General features: G+C 45.3%; 1 protein-coding gene across 1 annotated transcript in view; it reads right to left on the minus strand.

Moving 5' to 3' along the window:
- Nucleotides 1-23,291, minus strand: part of fadd (Fas (tnfrsf6)-associated via death domain) — an 80,910-nt gene that overhangs the window by 41,650 nt on the left and 15,969 nt on the right. The window lies entirely within an intron of this gene.

Raw genomic sequence — 23,291 nt, forward strand, 5'->3', positions numbered from 1 at the left:
TCTGTCATCCAGAGGGCTGCCAAGAAGATAGCCATACTGCTCCTCGAACCGAAAAAAAAAGGCCTCCGTGCACCAGATTTCTAAGATACTAGTTTTCTTTTCTCCAAAAGTCTCTTTGGGTATTCAGAACAGTGGCAATGGATGTTGGGGTAATTGAATGTTCCTTCTGTAGAATGTGGGAGGTAAGGGTCACCACTAGTGTCCCAACTGACTTCATCTGTGGGAAGTGTACCCAACTCCAGCTCCTCGGAAACAGTGTTAGGGAACTGGAGCTGGAGCTGGATGAACTTTGGATCATTCCGGAGGTGGAGGGGGTTATTGCGAGGAGTTACAGGGAGGTAGTTACTCCACAGATACAAGAAAAAGGCAGATGGTTACTGTCAGGGGACAAAAAGGGAACTGGCAGGCAGTGCAGGGAACCCTGTGGTCATTCCCCTCAATAACAAGTATACTGTTTTGGATACTGTTGGCCGGGTGGGGGGGGGGGGGGGGTGACTTTCCAGGGGTAAGCAATGGGGTACAGGTCTCTGGCACTGAGTCGGTTTCTGTTGCTCAGAAGGGAAGGGGGAAGAGGAGTACTGCACTCGTCATTGTGGATTCCATAGTTATGAGGACAGATAGGCGGTTCTGTGGGAACGAGAGAGTCTCATGGTTGGTGTGTTGCCTCACAGGTGCCAGGGTGCATGATATCTCTGATCGTTTTCTCGGAAACTTTGAAGGGGAGGAGGAGCAGCCCTAGTCATGGTTCACATAGGCACCAACGACATAGATAGGAAAAGGAATGGGAATTTCAGGCAGAAATTCAGGGAGCTAGGGTAGAAGGTTAGAGCTAGGACAGAGCTCGAGCTAGAGTTGCTAGCGAAGCAAGCAATAGGGAGAGAAAGGAGTTGAACACATGGCTACAGGGATGGTGCAGGAGGGAGGGTTTCAGATACCTGGATAACTGGGCTCATTCTGAGGTAGGTGGTCTATACCTGAACCAGAGGGGTACCAATATCTTGGGGGAAAATTTGTTAATGCTCTTTGGGAGGGTTTAAACTATTTCAGCAGGGAAATGGAAACCCGAATTGTAGTTCCAGTGTCCAGGAGGTTGAGAGTGGCGATGTCAGAAATATGTTTTCAAGGTCGCCAAGAGTTCACCGACAAACAGGAAGGTGGTTTGAAGTGTATCTACTTCAACGCCAGGCGCATCTGGAATAAGGTGGGTGAACTTGCAGCATGGATTGGTACCTGGGACATCGATGTCGTGGCCATTTCGGAGACATGGATAGAGCAGGAACAGGAATGGTTGTTTCAGTTTCCAGGAGTTAAATGTTTCAGTAAGAACAAGGAAGATGGTAAAAGAGAGGGAGGTGTAGCATTGTTAGTCAAGGACAGTATTACGGTGGCAGAAAGGACATTTGATAAGGACTCATCTACTGAGGTAGTGTGGGCTGAGGTTAGAAACTGGAAAGGTGAGGTCACCCTGTTGAGAGTTTTCTATCGGCCTCCAAAAAGTTCCAGAGATGTAGGGGATAGGATAGTAAAGGTAATTCTGGATAGGAGCAAAAGTAACAGGGTAGTTGTTATGGGGGACGTTAACTTTACAAATATTGATTGGAAGCACTATAGTTTGAGTGCTTTAGATGGGTCAGCTTTTGTCCAATGTGTGCAGTGGGGGGGGGTGGGGGGTTCCTACACAGTATGTAGATATTCCTAATGAAGGGTTTTTGCCCGAAACATTGATTTTGCTGCTCCTCGGATGCTGCCTGACCTGCTGTGCTTTATCAGCACCACACACTTGACTCTAATCTCCAGCATCTGCAGTCCTCACTTTTACCCAGTATGTAGACAGGCCAATAAGGGACGAGGCCACATTGGATTTGGTACTGGGTAATGAACCCAGCCAGGTGTTAGATTTGGAGGTAGGTGAGCACTTTGGTGATAGTGACCACAATTTGGTTATGTTTACTTTAGCAATGGAAAGGTATAGGTATGTACTGCAGGGCAAGAGTTACAACTTGAGGAAATGCAATTTTGGATTGGTAATTAGGCAAGATTTTGGATACATAGGATGGGAAGGAAACTGCAGGGAATGGGCACAATAGAAATGTGGAGCTTATTCAAGGAACAGATACTGCATGTCCTTGATAAGTATGTACCTGTCAGGCAAGGAGGAAGTGGTTGAGTGAGGGAACTGTGATTTACTAAAGAAGTTGACTCTCTTGTCAAGAGGAAGAAGAAAGCTAATGTTAGGATGAGACATGAAGGCTCAGTAGGGCACTTGAGAGTTACAAGTTAGCCAGGAAAGACCTAAAGAGAGAGCTAAGAAGAGCCAGCAGAGGACATTGGATGTCTTTGGCAGGTAGGATCAAGGAAAGCCCTAAAGTTTCCTATAGGTATATCAGGAATAAAAGAATGACTAGAGAAAGATTAGGGCCAGTCAAGGACAGTAGTGGGAAGTTGTAGGTGGACTATTCACACTGGAAAAAGATAATGTTTTTGAGAAGTATACTGAGATACTAGACAGGATTGAGGTTCATAACGAGGAGGTGTTAGCAATTCTGGAAAGTGTGAAAATACATACATCCCCTGGGCCGGATGGGATTTATCCTCTGATTCTCTGGAAAGCTAGGGAGGAGATTGCAGAAATTTTGCCTTTGATCTTTATGTCACCATTTTCTACAGGAATAGTGCTAGAAGACTGGAAGATAGCAAATATTGTTCCCCTGTTCAAGAAGGGGAGTAGAGACAACCCTGGTAATTATAGACCAGTGAGCCTTACTTTGGTTGTGGGTAAAGTGTTGGAAAGGTCATTAAGAGATAGGATTATAATCATCTAGAGAGGAATACGTTGATATAGGATAGTCAACATAGTTTTGTGAAGGGTAGGTCATGCCTCACAAACCTTATTGAGTCCTTTGAGAAGGTGACCAAACAGGTGATGAGGGTGTATTTGGATTTCAGTAAGGCATTTGATAAGGTTCCCTACGGTAGGCTATTGCAGAAATTACAGAGGAATGGGATTGAGGGTGATTTAACAGTTTGAATCAGAAATTGACTAGCTGAAAGAAGACAGAGGGTGGTGATTGATGGGAAATATTCATCCATGAGTTCAGTTACTAGTGGTGTACCACAAGGATCTGTTTTGGGTCCACTGTTATTTGTCATTTATATAAATGATCTGGATGAGGGGATAGAAGAATGGGTTAGTAAACTTGCGAATGACACTAAGGTCAGTGGAGTTGTGGACAGTGTGGAAGGATGTTGCAGGTCACAGAGGGACATAGATAAGCTGCAGAGCTGGGCTGAGAGGTGGCAAATGGAGTTTAATGCGGAAACGTGTGAGGTGATTCACTTTGGAAGGAGTAACAGGAATGCAGAGTACTGGGCTAATGGTAAGATTCTTGGTAGTGTAGATGAGCAGAGAGATCTCAGTGTCCATGTACATAGATCCCTGAAAGTTGCCACCCAGGTTGAAAAGGTTGTTAAGAAGGCATACAGTGTGTTAGCTTTTATTGGTAGAGGGATTGAGTTTCAGAGCCACGAGGTCATGCTGCTGCTGTACAAACCTATAGTGCGTTTGGAGTATTGCGTACAGTTCTGGTCACCGCAGTATAGGAAGGATGTGGAAACATTGGAAAGGGCGCAGAGGAGATTTACCAGGATGTTGCCTGGTATGGGGGGAAGGTCTTACGAGGAAAGGCTGAGGGACTTGAGGCTGTTTTTGTTAGAGAGAAGAAGGTTAAGAGGTGACTTAATTGAGATATATAAGTTGATCAGAAGGTTATATAGGGTGGACATTGAGAGTCTTTTTCCGCAAATGGTGATGGCTAGCACAAGGGGACATAACTTTAAATTATGGAGTGATAGATATAGGACAAATGTTTGAGGTAGTGTTTTTATGTAGAGAGTAGTAAGGGTGTGGAACGCACTCCCTGCGACAGTAGTAGACTCACCAACTTTAAGAGCATTTAAATGGTCACTGGATAAACATATGGATGAAAATGGAATAGTGTAGGTTAGATAGGCTTTAGATTGGTTCCACAGGTCAGCGCAACATCGAGGTCTGAAGGGCTGTACTGCACTGTAATGTTCTATGTTCTATGTCTGGTTTAGTTCTGGGATCTGACTTGTCAAGTCTTACCAACAGCTGGGATCATAATAATAGTTGTTGATAAGCTTCCAGATATCTGACTCGATCTGAAGTTTTGTGGTATATGTTACACAGGCTGACGTAGGTAAACATCAAGCTGGCAGCAAGTGATTCCATCAGCGGTAAAGACAGAGCATGCAGAAATGTTGCTTGCAAACTGTCATGAGACAGTAGCATCCTTTAGCAGTTCATAGACAGAGTGGTGAAATGGAAAGAGATATAGCAATTGAAATATAATGCAGAGAAGTGTGGTGCACTTTGAAAGGAAGACGTGGCAATATAAACTAAATTTTAAAAGGACCCAGTGTTGCCACAGCATCAATAAGGGGAAGGGTATCTGCCATGAAGTAACCATTTGAACGGATTTGCCTGAATTTGATGGTTTACCTGGAGTTTCCAGCTGGTCACGGATGGGGAAAAAACCCAAAGCACCCCTCACCTCATTTTTATCCTTCCCCCATAGAATTTCAGCAGGACAGGAAATCTGCCCTCTTGTCCCTGCAATCTCCTCCAGTCTCATTCTGGTTGCAGCAATTATCCTTTTTCTGACTGTGTCTTTCTATGCAGTTGCCCTCCTTTGCTTTACCCACTCCTTTCAGCTGCACCTTTCTGGTCTCTCTCAGTTCAAACGATAGAAACCCCACAGCATCTCTTGCTACCTGACTTGACAACCATCTGTGGAACATCTTGACAGATTAACAAAATATAAATTTATATAATGATTGCCTTCTGAGGTACTATGCTGACTTGACAGCCTCTAGTATGATCTGCACACAGAGAATTTTATACTTGTAATGATTGTACTTGAGTATGCTAATAATTAGAAGCATAATTTACCAACATATAGAGAAATAAGTGAGCTCTCATCTTGGGTACATGGCTGCACTGAAACCATTATGAACAACAATTACAGGCACCATGGTTGTAAAATGAATCCTATTTATACATGCTCATAAATGTCGAAAATTAATATTACAGATGTTCAAGTTGAGAGATATGCACAAGAATGTTACTATACTGTTGAAAGTAATTTTTTATCAAGTAAAATAGCAATAGAAATGGACATATTATCCACATTATTTGAAGCATCTGCTCACTTACTGATGTTGATAAACACAGACTTTATGCTTAGTTTGCACTGCAAGCTGTTAAATTAAAAGCCTGGCCAAATTAACACTGACAAGATAATCTTCAATGAACAATTTGTGCCAACATTTGAACATGTAATTATACTTCACAGTAATCAGCGGGCCTTACTCTACCCCTAGGCTTAATTATTAATTTGCTTAGGCCTACATAAACACTGCAAATTGATTCATACAAAATGTTGCTTGAAACTTTAAGGTGACCTTGTTTTTCAGATTATTTTTAAAATTACGTTTGAAGATGTTGAAGACAGATTGAAGGAAGACCCCACTTTGGATATAAATCATCAAATTTGCTTCAATTATACAATTTAAAACCTCATGATATGCACTGCATATTCTCTCACTGTTCTTAAAAATATAGGAACAGGAATAGGCCATTCAACCCCTCCAGCCTGTTCTACCATTCAATGAGGCCATGGCTGGTGATCCATGGCTGAACTCCACATACCTGCCTTGGAGTTTAATTATAAGGAGATTATTTGCTGGGTGTTGCGTGGTAGTATTAGAACAAAGAGTTTGAAATTGAAGACCATATGAATAGAATATAGACATAGGTCACAAGGTTGAAAATGTGTTGCTGGAAAAGTGCAGCAGGTCAGGCAGCATCCAGGGAACAGGAGAATCGACGTTTCAGGCATAAGCCCTTCTTCAGGAATGAGGAAAGTTTGTCCAGCAGGCTAAGATAAAAGGTAGGAAGGAGGACTTGGGGGAGGGGAGTCGGAAATGTGATAGGTGGAAAGAGGTCAAGGTGAGGGTGATAGGTCAGACTGGGGTGGGGGCGGAGAGGTCAGGAAGAAGATTGCAGGTTAGGAAGGCGGTGCTGAGTTCCATGGATTTGACTGAGACAGGGTGGGGGGAGGGGAAATGAGGAAACTGGTGAAATCCGAGTTCATCCCTTGTGGTTGGAGGGTTCCTAGGCGGAAGATGAGGCGCTCTTCCTCCAACCGTCGTGTTGTTGTGGTCTGGCGATGGAGGAGTCCAAAGACCTGCATATCCTTGGTGGAGTGGGAGGGGGAGTTGAAGTGTTGAGCCACGGGGTGGTTGGGTTGGTTGGTCCGGGTGTCCCAGAGGTGCTCCGCAAGTAGGTGGCCTTTCTCCCCAATATAGAGGAGGCCACATCGGGTGCAGAGGATGCAATAGATGATGTGTGTGGAGGTGCAGGTGAATCTGTGGCGGATATGGAAGTTTCCTTTGGGGCCTTGGAGGGATGTGAGGGGGGGAAGTGTGGGCGCAAGTCTTGCACCTCCTGCGGTTGCAAGGGAAGATGCCGGGAGTGGAGGTTGGGTTGGTGTGGGGTGTGGATCTGACGAGGGTGTCACGGAGGGAGTGGTCTTTACGGAATGCTGATAGGGGAGGGGAGGGAAATATATCCTTGTGGTGGGGTCCGTTTGGAGGTGGCGGAAATGATGGCGGATGATGCGCTGTACATGGAGATTGGTGGGGTGGTAGGTGAGGACCAGTGGGATGGCGGGAAAGGAAGAAGCGGAGCCTTCCACTGACACCCTCCTTCGACTGACTGATCTGGTCCTCACTCTGAACAACTTCTCTTTCCAATCCTCCCACTTCCTCCAAACGAAAGGAGTAGCCATGAGCACCCGCATGGGCCCCAGCTATGCCTGCCTCTTCGTAGGATATGTGGAGCAGTCCATGTTCCGCAACTACACTGGCCCCACCCCCCACTTTTTCCTCCGCTACATCGATGACTGTATCGGCGCCGCCTCGTGCTCCCACGAGGAGGTTGAACAGTTCATCCACTTCACCAACACCTTCCACCCCGACCTCAAATTCACCTGGACAGTCTCAGATTCCTCCCTCCCCTTCCTCGACCTTTCTATTTCTATCTCAGGCGACCGAATCAACACGGACATCTACTACAAACCGACCGACTCCCACAGCTACCTGGACTACACCTCCTCCCACCCTGCCCCCTGTAAAAACGCCATCCCATTCTCCCAATTCCTTTGTCTCCGCCACATCTGCTCCTAGGAGGACCAGTTCCAAAAACGTACAACCCAGATGGCCTCCTTCTTCAAGGACCGCAATTTCCCCCCCGACGTGGTCGACGATGCCCTCCACCGCATCTCTTCCACTTCCTGCTCCTCCGCCCTTGAGCCGCACCCCTCCAACCGCCACCAGGACAGAACCCCACTGGTCCTCACCTACCACCTCACCAATCTCCATGCACAGCGCATCATCCGTCGTCATTTCCGCCACCTCCAAACGGACCCCACCACCAAGGATATATTTCCCTCCCCTCCCCTATCAGCATTCCGTAAAGACCACTCCCTCCGTGACTCCCTCGTCAGATCCACACCCCCCACCAACCCAACCTCCACTCCCGGCACCTTCCCCTGCAACCGCAGGAGGTGCAAGACTTGCGCCCACACCTCCCCCCTCACCTCCCTCCAAGGCCCCAAAGGAAACTTCCATAACCGCCACAGATTCACCTGCACCTCCACACACATCATCTATTGCATCCTCTGCACCCGATGTGGGGAGACAGGCCGCCTACTTGCGGAGCGTTTCAGAGAACACCTCTGGGACACAGGGGACAACCAACCAACCCAACCACCCTGTGGCTCAACACTTCAACTCCCCCTCCCACTCCACCAAGGATATGCAGGTCTTTGGACTCCTCCAACGCCAGACCACAACAACACGACGGTTGGAAGAAGAGCGCTTCATCTTCCGCCTAGGAACCCTCCAACCACAAGGGATGAACTCGGATTTCACCAGTTTCCTCATTTCCCCTCCCCCCCACCTTGTCTCAGTCAAATCCATCGAATTCAGTACCGCCTTCCTAACCTGCAATCTTCTTCCTGACCCCTCCGCCCCCACCCCAGTCTGATCTATCACCCTCACCTTGACCTCCTTCCACCTATCACATTTCCAACGCCCCTCCCCCAAGTCCCTCCTCCCTACCTTTTATCTTAGCCTGCTGGACAAACTTTCCTCATTCCTGAAGAAGGGCTTATGCCCGAAACGTCGATTCTCCTGTTCCCTGGATGCTGCCTGACCTGCTGCACTTTTCCAGCAACACATTTTCAGCTCTGATCTCCACCATCTGCAGACCTCACTTTCTCCTCATAGATCACAAGGTGTGGTGTTTACTTCAGAAAGACTGTGGAGTCATCTGGGTTATTTGTAGCACAATGTCCTGGGAGGGCTAGAGCACTTCAGGAGGGTTTAAACTAGTTTGGCAGGGGGATGGGAACCAGAGGTACAGGTAAGGAGACAGTAGTTGTTGAATGGACAGAAATAGAAGGCAGAGAGTCTGTCAGGAAGGATAAACAGATGACAGTGCAAACGGATGGGTTAAGGTGTGTCTGTTTCAATGTAATGAGTGTCAGGAATAAGAGTGATGAACTTAGAGCATGGATCAGTACTAGGAACTATGATGTTGTAGCCATAACAGAGACATGGATTTCACAGGGGCAGGAATGGATGCTGGATGTTCCAGGGTTTAAGAAGGTTGTGGGGGGAGAAGCATTGTTAATTAGTGAGTGCATCACAGCTGCAGAAAAGAAGGTTGTTGAGGAGCGTTTGTCTACTGAGTCAGTATGGGTGGGAGTCAGCTACAGGATAGGAGCAGTCACTTTATTGGGTTTTTTTAATAGATCCAGCCAATAGCAGCAGAGAGATGGAAGTACAGATTAGGCAGCAGATCTTGGAAAGATGCAGATGTAATAGAGTCATTGTTATGGGTGACTTCAACTTCCCCAGTATTGATTGGAACCTCCTTAGTGCAGATGGTCTGGATGGAGCCGATTTTGTCAGGTGAGTCCAGGAGGGATTCCTGACTCAATATGTAGATCGGCCGACTGGGGGGGAGGCCATATTGGATTTGGTACTAGCAACGAGCCAGGCTAGGTGTCAGATCTCTTGGTAGGAGAGCATTTTGGTGACAGTGACCACAACTGCCTCACCATAGCCATGGAGAGGGATAGGAGCAGACAGTATGGGAAGGTATTTAATTGGGGGAGAGGAAATTATACTGCTATTAGACAGGAGCAGTGGAGTATAAATTGGGAACAATTGTTCTATGGGAAATGCACAACAGAAATGTGGAAGCTGTTTAAGGAGAACTTGTTGCAAGTGTTGGATACCTTTGTCTCACTGAGACAGGCAAGGAATGGTAATGTCAAGGAGCTTGGATGACAACAGCAGAGGAGCTTCTCATCAAGAGCATTGAGGAAGCAAGGATCTGGCACGGCTTTAGAGGATTACAGGGTTGCTAGGAAAGAACTCAAAAATGGTCTGAGAAGAGCTAGAAAAAGCCTTGGCATGAAAAATGAGGAAAATCCAAAGGCATTCTATATATACATGAGGAATAAGAGAATGATCAGAGAGAGGGTAGGGTCAATCAAGAATAGTGAAGGGAACTTGTGCCTGGTGTTTGAAGAGGTAAGGGAGGCCCTAAATGAGTTTTTTGCTTCAGTATTCAGCATTGAGAGGGAACTTGTTGATAGTGAGAACATCGTGGGCCAGATTAATAGGCTTAAAGAGATTGATATTAAGAAAGTGGATGCGCTGGAAATTCTGCGAAGCATCAAAATCGACAAATCTGCAGAGCTGGACCAGATATATCCCAAGGTACTACGGGCAACGAGAAATGAGATTGCTGCACCTCTGGCGATGATCTTTGCATCCTCACTCTCCTTGGGAGTAGTACCTGATGATTGAAGGGAGGCAAATGTTCCTTTGTTCAAGAAAGGGAAAAGGAAAATCCCTGGGAATTACAGACCAGTCAGTCTTACCTCTGTGGTAAGCAAGGTACTGGGAAGGATTCTGAGAGATAGGATTTATGACTATTTGGAAAAACATAGTTTGATTAAAGATAGTGAGCATGGCTTTGTGAGGGGCAGGCCATGCTTCACAAGCCTTATTGAGGTCTTTGAGGATCAGACGAGACAGGTTGATGAAGGTCGAGTAGTGGATGTGATGTACATGGATTTCAGTGAGGCAGTTGATAAGGTTCCCCACGGTAGGCTCATTCAGAAAGTTAAGTGATATGGGATACAGGGGAATTTGGCTGTCTGGATACAGAATTGACTGGCCATAAGAAAACAGTGAGTGGTAGTGGATGGAAAGTATTCCGCCTGGAGGTCAGTGACCAGTGGTGTCCAGCAGGGATCTGTTCTTAGGCCTCTGCTCTTTGTAGTTTTTATAAATTACTTGAATAAAGACATGGAAGGGTGGGTTAGTAAGTTTGCCGATGATACAAAGGTCGGTGGTGTTGTAAATAGTGTCAAGGGCTGTTGCAGGATACAACATGACACTGACAGGATGCAGAGTTGGGCTGAGAAGTGGCAGATGGAGTTCAACCTGGATAAATGCGAAGTGATTCATTCTGGAAGGTCAAATTTGAATGATGAATACAGGATTAAAGACAGGGTTCTTAGCAGTGTGGAGGAACAGAGGGATCTTGGGGTCCATGTTGATAGATCCCTCACAGTTGCCATCCAAGTTGATAGGGCTGTTAAGAAGGCATATGGTGTTTTAGCTTTCATTAAGAGGGGGATTGAGTTTAAGAGCTGTGAGGTTATGCTGCAGCTCTACAAAATCATGGTTAAACCACACTTGGAATATTATGTCCAGTTCTGGTCACCTCATTATAGGAAGGATGTGGATGCTATAGAGAAGGTGCAGAGGAGATTTACCAGATGCTGCCTGGATTGGCGGGCATGTCTTATGATGAGAGGTTGAGTGAGCTAGGACTTTTCACACTGGAGAGAAGAAGGAAGAGAGGTCACTTGATCGAGGTGTACAAGGTAATGAGAAGCATAGATAGAGTAAATAGCCAGAGACTTTTCCCCAGGGCATAAACGGCTGTCACGAGGGGTCATAATTTTAGATGATTGGAGCAAGGTATAGAGATGTCAGAGTTAGGTTCTTTATGCAGAGAGTAGTGGGTGTGTGGAATGCACTGCTAGCAGTAGTAGTAAAGTCAGAGCCATTAGGGACATTAAGCAACTGTTGGACAAGTACATGGATGGCAATAAATTGAGAGGTGTGAAGGTTAGGGTGATCTTAGATTAAGGTAAATGTTCGGTACAACATCGTGGTCTGAAGGGTCTGTACAGTGCTGCACTTTTCTATGTTCTATGTTTCATTCACTTACCCTACTTGACCGAAGAAGGACAAAGGATAGGTTGGCAATGTGACCAGGATAGATTGTTTGATTTGTTCTGGATTCTGGGACAAACCAGTACTTGGATTTTTGAGGATACAGCAACCGCAAGGGATGAAGAGGAGAGTGTAATCTGAGAGTGTAATCTGAGAGTGTAATCTGAGAGTGTAATCTGAGAGTGTAATCTGAGATTGTTGCTGAGAGACCTGACAGGTTGCAGTGAGATGAGTTCTCCCACAGAAAGGAAAAATCTAACAACTCTCCAACTGAGGCAGCACGGATCGAAATATAGAAACATAGAAAATAGGAGCAGGTTGATCCTGTTCCACCTTTCTGTGTGATCATGGTTGATCATCCAATTCCGTATCCCATTCCTGCTTTCTCCCCATACCTTTTCAATCCTTTAGCACTAAGAACTAGAGTCAATGTTCTGGCCTCAATTGCTCTCTATGACAGCGTAAATACACCTTGTCACGGCCAGGCAGGTCTATCTGTTCAAGGTGTAGATTTCCTGTTTGCGTCCCAAGTGTTCTCAGTCTGATCCATCGATCTCAAGCTGATTTTCTTCTCTGAACCACTGCCTCCTGCTGGCTGACTGTCATCTACAGGATGACCACTGGGGCTGGCAAGAGAACTTGGGAGCTGAATGTGAAACCTTTGACTCCAGAAAACATTCAGGAACTCAAAAGGGACTACAAAGGTTGGAGAACTGTGAAGCCCCTCTTTGAGTCTCCAGCAGACTGGTGGGAAACAGTCAAGGGGAACATCAAGAGGTTTTTTTTTGTCCTCAAAGGTGTTCAGGTGTGTATGTGTGTGTGTGAGAGAGAGAGAGATGGGTAAAATTTGTCCAAACTTCAGAAAAGCATACAGAACCTACACTTGCTGTAGATGATGGGGGTTGATATCATGGAAAATCTCCAGGAGGTGAAGAGCCAGTAATCCTTGCTCTTTGCCTCGTAAGCCTCCAGCACCCACAGCGTAGAGCAGGATGAAATGTGCATGGAGAGATCTCTGTGATTATTAGCCTGAAGGGAGAAGATGACAGTAACGTCATTTCAATCTGACATCCCGAGGACCAGCCAATCTCTTTATACCAGACTGCAAGACCAAAGCCCACAGGCAGTGTGGCCTCCCAGTCACTTCTGTCCTCCATCACGGAGACCTTGGATGACAGCACATGGGAGAGCATGAACTAGACGTTAACTTTAGATGAGCTGGCCAAGGTCCTCAAGTCCTTTGAAAAAATAAAACTTGTGAAGTGACTGCTCATCGGCCGAGGCTATGGGACCTCGTTGGCCAGGATCTGCTGGAATTGTACGACAGTATGCTTCAGTATGAAGGAATCCATGAGGAAGGGTATCATCACCCACATCGACAAGGGGAAGGGGGAGAGGGCGGAAATTAGAAATTGATGACCACTTTCACTACTGAACGCAGATGACAAAATCCTGTTTTAGGTTATCATCAGCCAGGTAAGGTCTGCTCTGGGATTGGTGATTGACCCCGGCCACACCTGTGCTGTAGCTGACAGGATGATCTCAGAGATCCTCCTCAGGGATACAATTGCCTACATGCAGGGCAGGGTTGGTGGTGCTCCACATGTAGTCATTGTTTGTCCTTGGTCATGGAGCTGCTCTGGATGAACCTCAATGTGAACCACTGCATCTCTCTCCAGATTTCCTTTGCAAAGGCACATTCCATCAGGATATGTTTGACAGTCTCTTGCCCCTCGTAGCTGCTTTTAGGACACTGTGTGGTGGTACAGAGAGTCCAAGTACACATGAAGGATCTGACCACCACCAGCCAAGCTATATTTTGGTGCTTGTTGGAATGTTCTAGAGATAAAGCATCCTGCCAAATGACTGACAGTCTACTCAGAGAACAACCTGAAAGGTTCCACCCTCTCCTTTTCCCACAGGGTCTCGAGGACTGTATGTGCTGACCACTTCCTGATGGACTGCTGGTCAGTGGGGATTTTCTTTGCAAATGTCTCCACCAGGGACAGGTGATATGGGACGGTCCAACTACTTGGAGTATTCCACAACAACGACGCCATTCCTTTGCAACACCAGGGACAGATAGCACCTCAGTATGGAATAACACAAGGTGCGAGGGTCTACGCACAGCTTGATGCAGCTGCACCCAAAGGTGGACATCAAGATGGGAGTGGCATTAGGTACATTCATCTCCCCCTTATCTAGAGCTTTGTACACGATGTCCATGTGGACGCAGTCCATCCTAGACCTCCAAATGAAGTGGGAGAAGGTTTAGGTGACAGTTGTGCTGCAGATTTGGGGAATGGGCCAGATCTGTGCCTCGTGGAGCAACACCGAGAGCCCCTCACACCTGATGAATATGTTTTTATCTGCAATGGAGAGGGAGCAGTGCTCTTGAAAGCTCAGGTTTTGCCTGACCTTGGTGATATGTTCCTCCCAACATTTTGCGCATGCCCCAGCCCTTCCGATCCACAGCACCTTCACAGAATCTGTCCTGACGGGGGAAGGGAACAAACGTTCAGTTAGCCCGGTTCCCAAAGAACATGTCCTTGCTTTTGCTTTGATTTACTTTGGCTCCCAAGGCTAGTTCAAACTGGTCACAGATACTCTTGAGTCTGTGCACTGACAATGAATCTGAGCAGAAACCAGCAACTGGCAAGGCTCTGCTGCCTGGAACAGTCACCTCTCTCAGGCTCACATCATTCCTGACAGACACAACAAAAGCTTCTATACAACACACAAACAAGGCAGGAAGAGGTGGCAACCCTGTCTGACTCCGGATCTGATCGGGAAGCTTTCTGATTCCCACCCATTGATTGAGATTGCTCTACTAATGTCAGCGTTGAGCAGTTGCATCCACTTGCTGATACCCTTCCCAAAACCCATTTTGGAGTGTACATCCCTCATTTGGTGTGTCTTATGCTTTCAAAGACCGTTTCCTCATCCAAGGTGATGAGCAGAAAAGGAACTAATCTCCTGGCTGAGAGAGTAAACGGTGTAGTGGCAGTGGACTTCAACTAGTAAGGTGGGGAGGTGGGTTGACTGGTGAGCTCAACTTTGGAAGTACTAGAGAGGGCAAAAGAGAGAAGATGGGGAATGGGGAAAAGTAATTGAGAGAAGACTTGAGTGTTGACAGAGAACAAAGCAATGGTCACCTTCCAATGGGCAAGAAAGAGATAAGGACAGGGTTAAATTGTATTTTTATAAATGCACTGAGTGAACAAAATTGGGGAACGAGAAGCAGAAATTGCCCTGGGGATTATGACACAGTAACATTGACAGAATGTGGCTCAAGCCAGAACAGGATTGGACACTTAACATCCCAGGTAATAAGGCTTTTAGTGGAAACGGGGTGGGTAACCAGGGAGAGGTGTAGCAGTCTTGGTCAAAGGTAGTATCATTGACCTTAAATGAGATACAGTTCCTGAATGAGAATCCAAATGGTAGGAAGGAAGCAGTGATCTTGTTGGGTAAACAGCTGAATAGTGGGCAGGAAGTAGAAAAGAGCATTTGGAGGCAGATTGTTGAAACCTGCAGGACAAGTAGCGTTGTGATTCTTGGTAATTTCAATTATCCCAGGGTAGACTGGGAGAACGTACAGTGTGGGCCATGGAAATGGAGAAATTCCTACAATGTTGCAGGAGGATGTTCCGGAACAGTACATTTTCAATCCTGCCTTAGAGGAAATGAGGCAGGCCAAGTGGAGAACATCAGAGGTGGGGGTAGGGGAGAAGCATTTTGAATTCAAACTTCATTATCTGCCATAATTTGAACCCAGGTCCCCAGAATATTACCTGAGTCTCTGGGTTAATAGTCTAGCAACAATCCTACTGTGCTAACTCCGTGCCAGAACAACAATAGCAATAAAAATAAAGCAGAGTCTCTCAAACGCAGGAGAGAGGTGAGGTCTGGAATAAGGGAAGCTCAGAGGAAATATGAGGAAAGGATGGCATGCTGTGCTGAAACAAAGAGTAAAGTGTTCATCAAACACATTAATATAAAAGATGAGTGAAGGATGGAGTGGGAACCATATGGAACAGGCAGTGCAAGCTGCTCACTGAAGTAAAGGAGAGAGTGCAAAGGAGATTCACTAGAATGAAACTAGGAATGAGGGATTTCAGGGACAAGGAAAGAAATTAGGTTTATCCTCCTTGGAGCAGAGACTAAAAGTTGACCTTATTGAGGTGTTCAAAATTATGAACAATTTTGATAGGGTGAAGGAAGAGATTCTGTTTCCACTAATTGGTCTGTCAGTAATTAAGAGTCACTATTTCAAGGTTGTCAAAAATCTTTACAGTTTTCTACAGATTCCCCAATAGCAACAGAGGCACAGAGGAGCAGATTGGGAGGCAGATATTGGAAAGGTCCAGTAACAACAGGGTTAATATTCATGGGTGACTTTAACTTCCCTAACATTGATTGGAACCTCCTAGTTCAAGTACTTTGGATGGAGCAGTTTTTATCAGTTGCGTCCAGGAAGGGTTCCTGACTCAATATGTAGATAGAGGGAGGGCATATTGGATTTGATGCTTGGCAATGAACTGTGCCAGGTCTCAGATCTCTCAATGGGAGAGCATTTCGGTGATAGTGATCACAACTCCCTGACCTGTACCACACTCATGGAGAGGCTTAGGAGCAGAAGGTATGGGAAGTGTTTTGGGGGAATTACAATACTATTAGACAGGAACAGGTGTCTCAGGGAAATGCACAACAGAAATGTGGAGGTTGTTTAGGGAGCACTTGCTGGTGTGCTGGACAGGTTTGTCCCACTGAGGCAAGGAAAGGATGGTAGGTTGAAAGAACCTTGTGTGACAAGGGATGTGGGACATCTAGTCAAGAGGAAGAAGGAAGCTTACTTAAGGTTGAGGAGGCAAGGATCAGACAGGGCTCTAGAGGGTTACAAGGTAGCCAGGAAGGAACTGAAAAATAGACTTAGGAGAGCTAAAAGGGGGCATGAGAAAGCTTTAGTGGGTAGGATTAAGGAAAACGCTAAGGCATTCTACACTTATGTGAGGAACAAGAGAATGGCCAGAGTGAGGGTAAGGTCAATCAGGGATAGTGGAGGGAACTTGTGCCTGGAGTCGGAGATGGTAGGGAGGTCCTTAATGAATACTTTGCTTCAGTATTCACTTCCGAGAGGGATCTTGTCGTTTGTAAGGACAGTGCGAAACAGGCTGATATGCTCAAACAGGCTGATGTTAGGAAGGAAGATGTGATGAAAATTTTGAAAAACATGAGGATAGATAAATCCCCTGGGCCAGATGGGATATACCCAAGGTTACTACAGGAAGTGAGGGAAGAGATGCAGAACTGGGCTGATAAGTGGCGGATGGTATTCAACCTGAAAAAATGTTATGTGATTCACTTTGGAAGATCAAATTTGAATGCAGAATACAGGGTTAAAGGCAGGATTCTTGACAGTGTGGAGGAACAGAGGGATCTTGAGGCCCATGTTCATAGATCCCTCAAAGTTGCCACTCAAGTTGATAGGGTTGTTAAGAAGTCATATGGTGTGTTGGCTTTCATTAGCAGGGGGATTGGGTTTAAGAGTCACGAGGTTATGCTGCAGCTCCATAGAGCTCTGGTTAGACCATACTTGCAATATTGTGTTCAGTTCTGGTCACCTCATTTTGGAAAGATGTGCAGAGAAGATTTACCAGGGTGCTGCCTAGACTGGAAGGCATGTGTTATGAAGAAAAGTTGAGGGAGCTAGGGCTTTTCTCATTGGAGCGAAGACTTGATAGAGGTGTAAAGCTTGTTGAGAGGCATAGATAGAGTGGATAGCCAGAGACTTTTTCCCATGGTGGAAATGACTATCACGAGGGGACACAATTTTAAGGTAAGTGGAGTAAGGTTCAAGGGAGATGTCAGAGGTAGGTTCTTTACACAGAGAGTGGTGGTGCGTGGAATGCACTGCCAGCGGTGGTAGTAGAGTCAGACACATTCAGGAAACTTAAGCGATTCTTGGATAGGCACATGTAAGATAGTAACATGAAGGGTATGTCGTTTTGTCTAATCTTAGAGTAGGATAAAAAGCTGGCACAACATTGAGGTGGAAGGGCCTGTATTGCGCTGGACTGTTAAAAACAGTATAGAATATTCTATATTCTATGTTAACAAGAGAGCTAGGAGTGAGATGAGGAGAAACTTCACTCAGAGAATTGTTAGGATTTGGAATGCCGGCTGGGAGAGTGGTGCAGGTAGATTCTATACAAGGTTTCAGAAGAGAGCAGTTTATTTCAAAGGGATGACTTTAGATGGATATGGAAAAACGGTTGGAGGATGGGACCAGCTGGGTAGCTGTTTTGGGAGGCAGTACAGACACAATGGGTTAAATGGCCTCCGTGTGAACTGTAAAATTATATGATTCTGTATTTAAAAAAATCACTGGACTCAAAACTTTCTGTTTCTCACCTCACTGATGCTGCCAGACACAGAGTATTTTCAGCAACTTCTGTCAGGGAAACAGATGTATTTTTATATAACTTGGCCACCATTAAGTTACTTTTTATTCCAGATTTTTTATTGAATTGAAATTTCAGCAGCCACCATGCTGAGTCAACCCCAGGTCTGTAGAACGTTAGCAGGGGGTCTAGATTTCTCATCCAGTCACATTACCACTATATCACTGTCTCCCAAATGCAACTGAACACTGCAGTGCGATCACCAATTGTGGCCTTATGATTATCATCGATGAAGTAGCTGAAGATGCCTGGTCCTCAAGAAACTACACTAAGGAACATTTTGGTAAAGTTTGTTTAACCCCTTGTAAACCAACACCTTCTTAATTATTTTCCAAACGTTTGTCATAATGTTACATTTTTAGACCTTTGTGATTCTCACCATTAAGTATTTTATGAACGTTAACAACCCGATGTTCTGATGTTTACCATATTTTGGAGAAGGATGGAGACAGGGGAAGAGTCTTTTTATCAGCTTTGTCCATGGTGGTGGTGGTGATGATGGTGGTTGTGGGGGTGGGGAGGGAAATGGTCTCGAAGATCAGGGACACATTACCTCATTCAAGACATATCTAAAGGTGCTAATCTTAGCAGGCACACTCTCTCTGCTCACTGAACCTGTATCTGCTTGTCAAGTCCAAGATAAAAATGTTGGGAGAATGCCTAGTCTTAACAATGAGTGATGAATGTGGAGATGGAACTGGTTTATTTAATCATAGATACACAGCTGAAAGTCGTGAGTAAAACTATGGTTGACTGAAGAAAGAAACACCCACAATAAAAATTCACACGGAAGCCCATTCAGAAAAGTAGCAATTTTTATTTTTGAAAAGAGAACAATAACAATTTTTGTGTTTATTTGGTGCCTTTACCATAGTGAAAAGCTTCAAGGTACTCTGCTGGATTAATAAACCAAAATGAGGAATGGAGTCACAGAAAGAGAAATTAGGGTTGGTGAGGTAAGCTTTAAAGAGTAAATCTGAAAGAAGACAGGGTTGGAATGGGGGTGTGGGAGAGAATTCCAGACTGAATTCACATTGGAATGATTCTTTAAAATGTGGAAATTTAGCTTTAGTGGTCTAATTGGTTAATAGGATGAGCACCTCTACTTTCTTATTTTGAAAATTGTAAGAAATGAATCCATCGATCCTTACTTCTGTTGTCAGCAATGTATTGTGTAAATTCCAAAACTACTAAAATGGTGATTATCACTCACATCGACCATGGATTGACTGAGGCTGGACAACACAGTACCAACATAGACTTTTTGCCTGCAAGATGGCAAAGTGTGAAGATTTCAAGCACTGATATTCTTCCTTACAAGACCAAGAGTGAAAAACTGTTCCATGAGTCAGAATGACCATCCCTTTACTGTATAGGGTGTAGGTTTGCTCGCTGAGCTGTAGGTTTGATATCCAGACGTTTCAATACCTGGCTAGGTAACATCATTAGTGGCGACCTCCAAGTGAAGCGAAGCTGTTGTCTCCTGCTTTCTATTTATATGTTTGTCCTGGATGGGGTTCCTGGGGTTTGTGGTGATGTCATTTCCTGTTCGCTTTCTGAGGGGTTGATAGATGGTATCTAGATCTGTGTTTGTTTATGGTGTTGTGGTTGGAGTGCCAGGCCTCTAGGAACTCTCTGGCATGTCTTTGCTTAGCCTGTCCCAGGATAGATGTGTTGTCCCAGTCAAAATTGTGGTTTTTTTCCCTCCGTGTGTAGGGCTACGAGGGAGAGAGGGTCGTGTCTTTTTGTGGCTAGCTGGTGTTCGTGTATCCTGGTGGCTAACTTTCTTCCTGTTTGTCCTACGTAGTGTTTGTGGCAGTCCAGACAAGCAGACCAAACACAGTCAGAAACCCTAACCACCTTAGCATACATCAAAGAAGTTTCAGAAATGCCAGCCAGACTACTAGGATCCCTCGGATTCCTAGTAGCACACAAACCCACCAACACTCTCAAACAAAAACTAACAAACTTAAAAGATCCAGTACAACCCATGGACAAAACCAATGTCATCTACAAAATTCCATGCAAGGACTGCCACAAACACTACGTGGGACAAACAGGAAGAAAGTTAGCCACCAGGATACACGAACACCAGCTAGCCACAAAAAGACACAACCCTCTCTCCCTCGTAGCCGTACACACGGAGGAAAAAACCCATTCCAACTGGGACAACACATCTATCCTTTGACAGGCTAAGCAAAGACATGCCAGAGAATTCCTAGAGGCCTGGCACTCTAACCACAATGCCATAAACAAACACATAGATCCAGATACCATCTATCAACCCCTCAGAAAACAAACAGGAAATGACATCACCACAAACCCCAGGAACCCCATCCAGGAGAAAGATATAAATAGAAAGCAGGAGACAACAGCTTCACTTCACTTGGAGGTCACCACTGAAGATGTTACCTAGCCAAGTAATGAAACGTCTGGATATCAAACCTACACCCTAAACCTCAACCTGAGCTACAAACTTTCACAAACCTTGCAAATCCCTTTGCTATGATGGGCACAAATCCTTTCACAGCATTACTGATAGCACCTTACAAACCCCCAACCTCGACCACCGAGGACAACTGCTGCTCATGCTTGGGAATTCAATTCTTGCAAGTTCCCCTTTAAGACATTCACCATCTTGACTTTGGAAATCGCTGTCCCTTCAGTTGGGTCAAAATCCTGGAATTCCCTCCCCTAAGGCAACATGGGGGTTGTCCTGGCACATGGACTGCAGAGATTCAAGAAGGCAGCTCAACACCATCTTCTCAAGAGAAGTTGGGGAAGGACAGTAAATGCTGGCCTACTCAATGACATCCATGTTCCACAAACGAATAAAAGAGAGAAAGGACTCAAGAGATTGGAGTGTTTGCCATGCTGATCCTTGGCAAGTTAAAGTGGTGAACCAGTCTGTACTGAATCAACTGAGCTCAGCTAAGGTGAGCTCTAGCTATGTTACAGTTGATCTTGAGTTAGAGATTGTTCCAAAGTGGGATCCATAGAAATGATCGGGGTCTACAAAATAGCATGAATAGGACCCATTATTGAGATGGCACTGGTCAGGTATGTGCTGCTGACTGTCCCAGATTCTGGGGTCTCGTTGACAGAATACTACACAATTGACACTGTGTCAGTAATGCTTCAGCACAGATCAGGTTGCAACCACAACACGCGGAGGGAAAACAACCTGGAAACAGCCAGCAGCTGTGCAGGGAGTGACATCTGATTTGTTGTCTATGTTAGATTAGAGTATCTCTCCACCCTGCAGGCACTCAGCCTCTATTCCTGATGAAGGGCTTTTGCCCGAAACGTCGATTTTCCTGCTCCTCGGATGCTGCCTGAACTGCTGTGCTTTTCCAGCACCACTCTAATCTAGAATCTGGTTTCCAGCATCTGCAGCCCTTGTTTTTATCTTGTTGTCTATGTTCACAATCATAGCCACCGACCCTAATTTGATTCTAGGAAAAGCAAGGAGATGTAGGGCAATGAAACACTGATCAGGGATGTTGCTGAACCTTTCAGTTGAAGGCAATGTAGAAGTCATCATGTCACAATGACATCAATGTACCCTACATTAGACAGTTCTGGCAAAATTTCATGTAAACTTCTTCAACAACTTTACCTTCAGCAATGTAAATGTGCCCTATGTTTATTGTACAATTTCAGATAGGGGTTTGTGATTATTAATCAACTTAGAAGCAGGCTCATTAACCAAAAACTGTTTTAGACAGAACAGAAGCAACAAAAGGTTTGAATTTATGTATTACTTTCAATGGAGGATAACATCACCAGCCTCTTCGCAAATGCAGTCTGTGAAGGAGAGGTCACCAGAGGATGCTGATGATTACCGAGAAATGGTGCTGAATGCTTAGAAATCAGCAAACATCCCCATTTCTGACCTACTGATGTAAAGATATTGATGAAGCAACTGAGGAGAGTTGAGCCTAGGACACATCCTGAGAGCTGTCTTGGAGCTGAGATGACTGACCTCCAACAAACCCAACCATATTCCTTTGTGTTGGGCTGGACTCCAACCAGTGAAGTGTTTCTCCACTGATTTTAGATTTGCTAGGATTTCTCAATACAATACAATATTCATTCAAGAGCAGTCACTCTCATCTCACCTCCCCTCTGGAGTTCAACTCTTTCACCCATGTGTGAATCAAGGCTGTAATGAGGTCAGGAACTGTGTAGCCCAGGTGCTGAACTGTCGATGAGCCCTTCCATCACTTTACTGATGATTGAGAGTAGACTGATGGGGCAGAAATGGCTATGTTGCTTTTGTCCTGATTGTTATGTACAGGATTTCTTGGTAAATGCCAACTTCCTCCATTCATGTAATTTGGATGTTGCTGGCTATGGCAACATTTATTGCCTATTCCTAGTTATTCTTGAGAAGGAGATGGAGATCTACCTGCACTGCACTGCAACAACTTGGCTAAGGGTGCTGCAAGTTCTGGAGCACAAATCTTCAGCGGTATTGCTGGATTATTGTTGTGGCCTTTGAGGTATCAAGTGACACCAACCATTTCTTCATATCATGTGAAGTGAACAAAACCAACTGGTGACTGGTAAGTGTGAGACAAAACCTCAGCAGGATGCTGAAATGGATCATACACTCTATACTCCGGCTGAAGATTATTGCAAGTGATTCAGTCTTATTTATGACATTATTGCTGGGTTACCCCATCAACCCTGGAGATAATCGTGGATCCTCCTCCTTCTCCAATGTGATGGGATCTGGGGCTGACCCAGCAGGTATGTGGATAACAAGGACCAGGTGTATATTTTCAATCTGTAGGTGGGACTGCGCAATGGTTATTCCTGTCATAGACAGATGCATTCAGCAAGTAGATTGGTTAGAGTGAAGTCCTGTTGGTTCCACCTTGTTGGCTTCCTCACCAGCTGCCATGGGCCCAGTCCAGTAGCTATGTTCTTTAAGACTTGGTGAGCGTGGTCAGTAGCGGTGTTGCTGAGCCATTCCAAGTTATGGACATCAAAGTCCCCCACACTGTGTGGCCTTGTTCAACTCAGTGCTTCCTCCAAGTTGTGTTCAATATGAAGGATTATTGGACTTGTCAGCTGCGGTGGGTGCAGTATATAGTAACCAGCAGGAGGTTTCTCACCTATGTTTGACCTGATACAATGAGACTTCATGGGATTGGCAGTCAATTTGAGGACACCCAAGACAACTCTCCACCAAATGCAGAAATATGGCAGATGGAGTTTAATCCAGAAAAATGTGAGGTGATGCATTTTGGAAGGTCAAATCCAGGTAGAAATTATACAGTGAATGGCAGAACCCTCAGGACTATTGATATGCAGAGGGATCTGGGTGTGCAGTTCCACAGATCACTGAAGGTGGTAGTGCAAATAGATAAGGTAGTAAAAAAGGCCTATGGTATGCTTGCCTTCATTGGG

Source organism: Chiloscyllium plagiosum, unplaced genomic scaffold (genome assembly GCF_037043375.1).
Source record: "Chiloscyllium plagiosum isolate Xiang-an unplaced genomic scaffold, Cpla_swu_hap1 HiC_scaffold_18, whole genome shotgun sequence".
NCBI lineage: Eukaryota > Metazoa > Chordata > Chondrichthyes > Orectolobiformes > Hemiscylliidae > Chiloscyllium > Chiloscyllium plagiosum.